We start from the raw sequence: 11,134 nt of genomic DNA, 5'->3' as shown, positions 1-11,134 counted from the left end.
TGATGACCTAAACTCTCCCAAAACTGTTTCCAACACAAATTCTCACATATGTTCAAAGACTATAGTTTCAAATCACCCATGAGACATAAAAATGTCCCCTGCTTCTCGTCCCAAAAATATCCTTGCTTGAGTTAGCCAAACTTCTGAAGTACTGCTTGATGAAATATATTTAAACCATTTAGTTTTGAAATTTTTTTCATTTTTATGATTTTCATTGGGTGACATCTTGGTTTTTTTTGAACCAATGAGATTAAACCAGTAAGGTAGGCATGACAATGATTGCCCAGTTGGGCTTTGCTACACCCCATCACTGAGAAGATGCCTGGACATGCATGAATTTCTCAAGTGGGCACACGTAAAGAGTTTTGACTTTTCTCCTAGATATCACCTCATTCCTTCAATCTTGTAGCTCAATTATCCCCCAGCCTTATATCCACATATGGGTAAACAATTAACTCCAGAACTAATGTGTGAAACTCAGAGGGTTAGGGGCATGTTATTCCTTCATGAATCAGTTGGTTTTGCTCTATTTCCAGGCCATAGTTTCCAATCTTAACCTTGGCAAGCTATGGAAGATTGACTAATATAGCATAAATATATCATCACAAATGAATCACCCCTCTAATAGGAAAGAAGTCAAATATATTCCCTAATGACAGTAGGCTAGTCATGATCTCTGCAATGACAGATGGCATATTATATCCATCCACTCAATATTTCATCCTATGAATATGTGATGTTTCCTTTTACCAGATCATATAAGTATTTGTCCTTTAACTCCCTCTTTGGTTTCTAGAACAGGCTGTGCAAGATGCCCCAGTTCTGTTCTACTTTAATATCCTCAGCTGCTACTTATTTACAGTGTGGTAACACATGAAGATTTTCCCACATAACCTAGGATAACATGGATCCTAGAAGAATCTTAAAGCTTTCAGGATAGACTGATGTTCACCTATTACACACGCCTTCCACATATTTTAATTTTACAAGATTATTCTGCCCTTTTGAGCTGTCTTCAAATGATCAGCATATACATGGTAACACAAAGGATCATAGAATCTAGGATTTAGAAGGAATTTTAGAGAACATTGTAACAGCAAGGATCCCAGGATACACAGGAGGGCCTGCTGTACAGGTTCTTAGATCTGATTTTCTAAAAGGAAGGCAACTTTTGAGAGATCAACAATCTACTTTAATCAAGCATGTATATCATTCCCTTAGTTCAGGGGAAAAAGTCAGCACCCTGAACTTCAGTGAAAATACAGAGAAATAAAAACCAACAGACAGGGCTTCCAAATACCTGATCCTAAGCAATACATACATCACAGATCAACAGACACCTCCAACTGTCTGACCATACATACATAGTTACCAGACAGAAGCACCAACATCTGGGTTTTCAAAGCCAGAGGGCTCCTTCGAGGATACCCACAGCCTCATTTGGCCAAACAAACACTTCCAATGAGTAAGCCCCAAAGTAAAACTTCACCTTAGAGTATTTATATACTTTTCAGAGCTGAAGGCAGGACTTTCTGACCCAGTGCCTCAATAGTAATTAACCAAAGGTACTGAGGCCTATTAATGAGTGGTGAAGATCTCTAACTCTTCCCCCCACCCACCATTAACCTTAAATTACCATTACAACCATTCATACTAATCCCCCTTTCTTTTGCAAGTAAGGGAAATGAAGTCCACAGAGTTTAAATGCCTTGATATAGATTATAAATAGAAAAGCCAAGATTCAAATCCAAATCCTGTGACTCAAATACCAACGACTGTACCACACTGTCTCCCATGAAAATTGCACTGTAGTATAATGAAAAAATAGAGGCAGTTAGATGACTCAGTGGATGGAGTGCTACGCCTGGAGTTAGGAAGTCCAAAGGTCAAATCTGGTCTCAGAAACTCATTGTATGTGTGACTCTGGGGAAGTTACTTCACCTCTGTTTGCCTTATCTATTAGAGAAGCAAACCACTACAGTATCTTTGACAAGGCAATCCCACACAGAGTCGTGAAGAGTCAGACATGACTAAACAAGTAAACAAAACTGCAAAGAACGCTGGAGCTGTTAGTAGAAGAACTCAGTTATTCTCTAAGTTCTGCCACTTTTCCCCCAATCTTTGGCAAGTCATAACCTCCATGAGTTCCAGTTTCCTCATTTGTAAAATAGCTATGGGTAGGGGGAGGGCAGTGGTTAGATCAGATAATCTCTAATGACCTTTCCAACTCTAAACTCTGTGTCTACTAGTTGAAATCCTTTTAACTTAATTTTAACTCTGATTCTAAATTATAAAAATGAACCAACTTGATAGATAAAGGGTATTTCATATGCTGAGGAAGCCAAGTAGTCAACTTTGCATAAGAAATATCTAAGGATCATAGAATTAGAAATCATTTATTTTACAGAAGAATACAATAACATAATAATGTGATCTCTGACCTTAGAAAAATTTTCATCACATTTTGAAGATGAGTGGCACACCTTAACGTTCAAATAAAACACAGGAGCTTTGTAATATTTTTAATGATCAAACATAATAAATCAAAGGTAGCATGTGGAATAAATAGTATACACCAGACACGTTATAGAATTCAGTGGAAGGACAAACCATGGTTAATGAGAGTAGTGTAGGAAAGCATTCTATAAGAAGTCAGAATTAAGATGGGCAGGAACTGGACAAATAGAGAGGAGGTTTCTTAGTGCCCATTTCCAAGATGCTTTGAAAAGAATGCTTCCTACCAGAACTTTCTTCTTTCAACAGTTCATTAAATCTATTCAATGAAAAGAAGAATACTAAAAGAAATTATGAAGTCATGAGGAAAATTACTTTTTTTTAAGTTAAGTAGCATGACAATGGCAACTGATAGAGCAAATTAAATTCTAACTGCACTGGTGATTTGATAGATATCATTTTGCTAAGTGTTACTGAGAAAATGCCTTCTTGGGGAGATGAAACTAAGATCCAGAAAAAGCACTTTTCAGATCTGGCATCTGATTCTATTAGGTGAAATTCATTAATATAAAGAGGAGAGGGGTAGAAGGAAAATGAAACTTCAGGAAGCTGCAAAAAATCCCTTTTTAAGGAACAGATCACAGAATGATAGATTTAAAGGTGAAAGGGAGAACAGAGGTCATTTAGTTCAACCTCTTTAATTTAGAAATGAGGAAACTGAAGCTGATTTGAGCATTTCAAAATCAGCATTAGCAAGTCAGAAGAACAAAAATGAATGAAGGAATTTCACCTTCAGATCTGAAAGTAAAAATGATGGTGTTCAATGGAAGGCATTGGGTATTTGAAAAACATACAGTCAAAAAAAGGAGTATTAATTCTTACTCCCCCATATAAAAACTAACACACCTGGCAAAAAATGACCAGATGTCACAGAAAAGTAAGAATCCAGCAACATCAACTAATTGAAAAGTTCAATAGCTGCTCACATGATCATGAATGTAGAGGTTTAGAGAGGTGGTTGGAGCTTTTCTGTTCTGGTCCCGAATTTTAAGTAACTCATGAACATAGGACTCTAGAGGTGATCACTTCACCTCTCTCTGGAAAAAGTTCTCTGTCTTTTAAAGTGGCTATAAAATGTTCTCCTGTGAAATATTTATCCATCATTTGGTAGGCCACTTCTCCTAAAGCATTCATATAGGAACTAGCATAGAGAATTTCAAAAACCTTCTCAGTTTTGCCTGGATACAAGAAAAGCTACCTCATTAGTGATCAATTACCAGCTGGGTCAGGCCTAATAAGACATTAATATATAGTTTGTTGAATCAAATCCAGTAATTAGGCACCACCTGTCCAATAAACCATCAGATGCTATTATAATAAGGCTTTTAAATAGCCACAAAGAATCCATGTTTTGTAAACAAAGTACTGATGGGGTGATTTTTCACAGCCTTACAAATTGATCTAAGATGTATCAACCTGGGCCATAAAGCAGCTTGACCTGAAGGCCAAGTCCCACTATCCTCTAGGTCAATGGAGGATTTTAGGTTCAGCGTGAGTTTCACTATCTTATGTTTGGAGCATACCTTAGAGTTATTGGCTTACATGTATTTTATAATACTCTTTTGTCAGGATCTCCTACCACTATATCATACAGCCTCACCAGGGCTGTAGGGCCATGTCTTATTAGGATATCTGATGAGGATAACCCCAGTTATTCACATTAAGCAGGAAAATGTTCAAATTCTAAATTTTTCCCACAAATCTCTTTTAAAACCAATCTATGGAGATACCAGAAGATAAAGAGTTGGTGACTAGTTTAAACCAAATACTGACGAAAAGGGCAATGTGGATATTAGAGGTCAATTTTTTCTCTCCTTAACCTCCAGCTGCATTTCAGTTCATCTTCCCAGCTCCCACCTCTTTGCTTTGAGGCACAGAATTGAACTGATTTTGTATGAACAGAGATTAAATATTTTGAACTACTGTGCCATAAAAATCCATGCCCTTTGACCCATTGATAAAAAGAAAATAAAAAAACTTCATGAAAAAAATCAATGAAAAAATTTATAAAAAGGAAGTCTCTCATATACAAAAAAAAAGTTGAATTTTTTTCACAATGCAAAGAATTGGAAAAATAGTGGTTCACTGACTAGGAAATGGCTAAAGGAATTGTGTTGCTTGGATATAATGGAATATTGCTAGGCTCTAAGAAATGATGAATGTGATGAATTCAGAGAAGCATGGAAATACTTACACAAACTAACGCAAAGTGAGGTGAGCAGAGCCAAGAGAACAATGTATACCAATATTTAAAACAATGGAAATGTCAAAGAACAACAATCACAAAACAATTGGAAAGAATTTTGCAAAATGATGAAGAACAAACAAGGCCCCTAAGATGATAGAGTAGAAGACACTTTGCCCAGTTCCTTTGCAGAGGTGGAAAGTGCATGAGGGTATCAAATATCACATATGTTTTCAAATTATTCTGTATCTACTGATCAGTTTTGTCAATTTTCTTCTCTTATTCCTCTTTTACTCTTTAAAAAAATTCTTTGTTTATATTAGATGTTTCTCCAGGAGAAGGAGTGATATCTGGGTAAGTCAAGGGGATATGAAAAGAAAATAGATCAGTAAAATTCATTTTTTAAAAATAGGGGGATGAAAAACTATATTCTCTGTAACAGTTTCCATGAGTGTTTAGTTCAACATAAACACATACACACACACACACACACACACGCACACACATACTGTAGTAGACCCTGGGGACAAAAACATGGGAAAAGAGCCAGTTTTGCCCACCAGAGACTTATAATCTACTAGAAGAGATATGCTGGGTGCATAAATTAGTACAATACAATATAGAATATAATATGGGCAAAGGAGAGAGCTGTCACTTAGAAGAGAGACTCAAAATGCTAGATTAAGACCTAGAAGGGACCATAGACCATAGAAAACATCTAGGCCAACTTCTTCTGTTCTATATGACCTCAGTTGAGAGAATAAGGAGTCATGGGGGCAATATTGCAAAGAAGTAAACTGAAGCTTGTTGTGGGGAAAAGCTTTCTAACATTCCAAGCTATCCAAAAGTAGCCCTCAATACATGGCAGGTTTTCCTCCTTAAAGGCCTTGAAACAGAGGCTTGCTGACCATTTACCAGGTATGTTTAAGTGAGGATTTCCTTCACAGATAGGTCCTACTAGATGACCTCTAAGGTCTCTTCTTTGAGTCCTGAGGACTATGGTCACAGTCTCTGTAGAAGGTATTTACCCACTGGATGGTTTTCTGAAGACATAGTTTCCCAAATACATCAAAGGATTTAGTCAGGAGATTCGGTTTGCTATCCTAGTTATATAACCACATGAAAGTCTTTGTCTCCCCTTGAGCTTCAGATTCCTCATATTTAAAGCAGAAATTAAAATAAAGAGGAATCTCTTTAAATAATGTAGGATTTTTGTGTTATGGAATAATAGCTTCATTTTCATCTGGGGAACATAATTTGACTTAGGGGGAGAGATGAGAGGTGACCAAGACCAATACTTCATATCGGATAATCAGGCAGTACACTGCTCAATTCTTGGTGCCCACAGTGATTTTAACCACTTCTGGACACATTACAAATAATCAAGTGATTTTTCAGACTAACCACTTTAGAGGTAGGGGCGGGGAGGGGTGGAGAAGAAGTAATTTGATATGATTCCAAGATGTCAGCAAGGTTCTTGGAAGTAGTACAAAGTCCAGGTCCTAAAATGAGCTAGTGGCCATCATCCCAGCCCATGCTTGCAGAAACAGTTCTCTCTGATAAAAATAATGTGTCAAAGAGCCCAGGCCACATTTTAACTTCAGTGTCCTCATCACCCTGTCACTGAGATTCACCTCCCCATCAACTGCTTCCCTCCACCCCACTCTCACCCCTGTGTCTACACATCTGCAAAAGATTTTGTTCAGTTTCAGTGGTTCTCTGGTCAATTTACAGAGTGCCACACTGACCTTTCAGAATGGGTCCCATAGCACAGTAAAAGAATGAGAGAAATGTACTGCCAGGGACCAGAAATATGTTGCCCTGTGAAATATGGGCTTTTTCATGGCTCAATCTGAGCTTCATATCAGAAACTGTAGAGCAGCTCAATGCTTATTTGCCATTTGAGGAAGGGAAAAGGCAGTTCAGAAACTCCTGGGAAACATATTTCATCACCCTATCAGATATACAGATTGGTGATTAAAAGCACCGTATGCATAGGCTATTCCAGATCCTGTTGGCTACTTGGTTGGACAGAGATGGATTTTTCACTTCTACTAAAGAGGAGAGATTTGGGAATATATGGGAAACAGGACAGACAGAAAGAATTCTCCAGTGAATTCACTTTTAGCTGGAAAATTCTCACTTCCTCCTTCAATACCTTGCTCTTTCAAGCAAACCTCTTCAAGGTAGGATATGGCTATGATAAGGGTTGGACTAATCTATAAGACAATAGGGCATCCTCTTAATGACATTTTTCAATGAAAGAAATAAGGAACAAGTGCGAGTCACGTTGCCTTGTAGACAGACATTTTATAGTCCAATGCCCTCATTTTACTTATGAGGAAAGTGACATGGCCCAAAGATATGAGATAGGTTAATTTATTGGTTGCATGTATCTGTGTAAATAATTATGGGAATGAAAAAGTGGCAGGGGTGGTCACAGTAACATTTTAAAAAGTATTAGTGCCCCTAGATCTAAGTGAATATATACAAAAAAATATACATTCATATGTACATGTGTGTATTTCATATATGTATTTATATACATGTGTGTATAGATATAGCTGTAAATATAGATACAGAGGATGATATAGATGTTTTGGGGTAGATATAGCTAGAGATGATATAGACAGAGATATAAGTAGATATGGATAGATATAGATATAGAAGTATACAGATATAGATACAGACACAAATGTAAATGATATAGAGATAAAGATAGAGACATCTCTGTGTACAACAAAATATATACACACACAAAGTGATAGCAGTAACTAGCATGAGCATATATATATATATATATATATATATATATATATATATATATATACAGAGAGAGAGAGAGAGAGACATATAGATCTCCCACCTCATGCTCCACACTAAAAAATGTTTCATAACTCCAAAATTTTACCTAGGATCTTAGATTTAAAACTAGAAAGGACCTTAGAAGGTCACCAGTTCCAAATTCTTCATTTAAAATATAAGAAAACTGAGGTTCAGTGAGATTAAGTGACTTCCTCAATGTTACAACTAGAAATTAGTAGAAAGGCCAAGATTTGAACAAGATTTGAGTCCCAATTCATCACTATTGTCCTGAACCAGAAAGACTTTAGATTCAGAAATCTATGGATATTGACCAGTGCAGAAAGAAAAAAAAAGACGCAGAGGGCATACACTTTACCCATGTGCTAATACAATGACGTTCTACTCAGATGAGGGAATCAAGTACAGTACATTTAAGAAGGACCACATCTGACTCACTGCACCTAGAATGGGGTTCTAAAAGGGACACGTTTCATTATTTGTTGTTTTTGATCATCTCCCCTTTCCCTGGGGAAGCTTAGCCTATCTGGGAGGCTCTGCTATAGAATTTACATCAAATTCTCACTCCAACTGTGGACCAATTTCTAGATGGATAGAAAGATATGCCCAGGAAGCAGATGGGGATTAGGGATGGGGGGAGGCCTCTCATTCTGTTTCTTTCTGGTTATAAATGATAAATCCTTTCTGAGGAGCTTGCAGCAAACCTGTGGCCCTGTACTAACTAAACACCCTTCGCCTCTCTCCATGCTGAACCAGGACCGCTGGGTAATACAAGTACAGTCAGATGGTAGCTCTCCCGCAACAGTTGTTATTCCAGACAAGTGCCTTGTTCCATTCTGTCCAAGAAGTGAGAAAGATTATTCATTTAGCTCTAAATAGAATTTGTTTTCAGAACTTGTTTCAGTTTGATTCTCTCATGTTTTATGCTTCATAATCAGTTTATATTCTGGTTGACTAGAAACTGGAGGAACCTCAGGGGGCATCTATTGAAACTTGCAGGAAGTAATGATTGGCAGCTCAAAAAGAAAGTATGTTTGAGTCTTCCAGAAACTTGACCGAATAGCTAGCCATGGAGAAACAATATTGGAGATGTGTGGAGCTATGGTCAGAAGCTCAGGGTGCCATTGTATACCATTACCTCGGTCCCCACTTCCCACATCTCAAATCTATGGCCAAATAAGATGAGTTTTAAGAAGACTGAAGTGGTTTTCCTGCCAAATTGCAGAAGGAAAGAGTGGCTAAAATTCTGGATTCAGGAAAACCTGCACTTGCATCCTGTTTTTGAGACTGTTTGACTATGAGCAACTCAGTTAACATCTCTGAGTCTCAGTTTCCTCTTCCGTAAAATGGGTATAATAATACCACCACAAAAATAACAATACCATTACCAACTACTTCATGGAGTAATCATGAGGCTCAAATGAGCTAACATACATAAAACGCTTCATAAATTTTATATTACAAAAATATCAGTTATTACTGCCACAGCTACTTGTCATTCTCCCTTCCTTCCCATGCGCATTCTAAGGAGGAAAATTCTGTTATTAATAAAGAGAAAATAAACACTTTCTTTTCCAACATTTTAAATGACTAGAATCACATGATATAGGTTGGCATACTCCCTGCCCATCCCCTCCTTTCATGTTTTACATATTTCCTCTCTTCAAGACATAGTGGAAAGAACTCTGGGATGAGAGGCAGGAAATTTGCCTTCTTTTCCCCACTCTGCTATTAAATAGCTAATTAGCAGTTATTTTCTACATACTCATCTGTAAAATGGGGATAACAACAGTATATAGTTCCCAAGGTTCTTGTGATGATCAAATGAGATAATAATTAAAGCACGATGTAAAAGCTATTATTTTTTTATTATTATACTTAATAAAATTCAGATCAGATAGGAAGAATGCAACACTTGCCTCACCTATAAAATAAGGGAGTCAAGATACATGATCCCAATGTCCTTTCCACCTCTAGAATTCTACCATGATAGGCCATATCATCATATCTCACATCAGAGGCCAATACCTAAGCTGGTGAGTCAGGTCCTGAACTGATCTTTCTCCTCTGGGTGATTGTTGAACCTACTTAAGATGAATAGAAATAAGTAGGTCTTTGTCATTTTTTTTTTTTTTTTGGTTTAGAATTGTGATATTGTTAGAGTACAAAGCTCTCCAGTAAGGAAACTCCTGGTGCAGACTGACAACTGCTTTACAGCTTACTGTCTTACAGAGTTCAATGGGATCAATAAGAGGATAAATGATTTGTGTCAGGGGTAGGATTTGAATCCAGATCCATCCTGCCTCCAAGGCCATTTCTCTATCCATTATAACACTCTCTCCTTAGAAAATATTTAACCATACTATCCTTATGTGGAAGTTCTTTAGGAAGAGAAACTTGGCTCTTTTCTCAGGGGTCTACTTGTAATGTAGGATCCTGACAGAAACCTTTCTGACTCATCTCAAAATGCTATAACATGGTTGTTGTTGTTGCTGCATTTCTCCTTCGTTGCCAAAGAAGACCATGCCATCAGAGAAATGATGACATGACTTGCCCTTGACTTTGAGTGAGGGAGGGCTGTGCAGGTCACCAGCCTCACTTTTCCTCCGAGCCATCTGGATCCAGTGACCAGATATTCATCAGGATGACTGGAGATGGTCCATAATGTGGTGCTATTATTGAAAAAGCAGCTGCTACCCCTATAGAAAACAGAGGCAAGCACTAGGCTTATAAACAACTCTCCATCATACAGATGACCATGATTTCCTTTTCTCTGCTGACTCTTGAGTAGCTTTTAAAAATTAATTTACAAGGACATGCATTTTCAGAGAGGGAACTTCATGACAAGGAACAGAAATTCTGTTCTAAAAATTTGAACCAAAGGTGATGTAAGAATTAGTTTTCAAAGCAAAACATAATCAAATGTTTCTTGATAATAACAGCAGATAAATTAAACCACTATGCAAGCTTTAGAATGCAATGACTTAATTATATAGTGGATTATTTGTTCTTCCTAATAATTAGCTGGTTGACCATTGACAAGTAACTTCTCTAGGCATAAACTATTACTCAAAGCTCCAATTACAGGCAGGAAGATAAATTGGTATTCAGGTATAATCCCTACTGGAAAAATGTGGCATTGCAACCTAGCTCTTTTAAACAGCATAAGGAGAAATTAAAATGAACAGATCTTTATTGAATCCAAGACATAGCTATTACCTTCAAGAAACATTCAGTACAATTGCAGTAAAGAGAATGTAAAGACCACTATTATGTAGGTTATAATAAGTGCAAAGGAGACATAATTTTTTTAAAAAATTCAAGATGAAGGAGAAAGCATATAACATGGGAGAACAGTAAAACAGAAGGTGTAGGGATTAATATTATCTCAATAGTTCAAATGAGGGGGAAACATATTCCACACATGAGATAAACTGTTCACAAAAGTATAAAGGAAGATAAATCAGAGTGAGCTATGGGCACAGTGAATAGGTCTATTCTAGTTGGTGCATAAAGGCCATGAGGAAAAGTACTACAAAATAAGGTTAAAATCATAACACGAAACAAGATTTTGAGAAACGTTAACCTAGGTTACAGAAAAAAATGGTTCTT

The sequence above is a fragment of the Notamacropus eugenii genome, chromosome 1, assembly GCF_028372415.1.
Source record: "Notamacropus eugenii isolate mMacEug1 chromosome 1, mMacEug1.pri_v2, whole genome shotgun sequence".
NCBI lineage: Eukaryota > Metazoa > Chordata > Mammalia > Diprotodontia > Macropodidae > Notamacropus > Notamacropus eugenii.
This window is presented reverse-complemented; position numbering follows the sequence as displayed.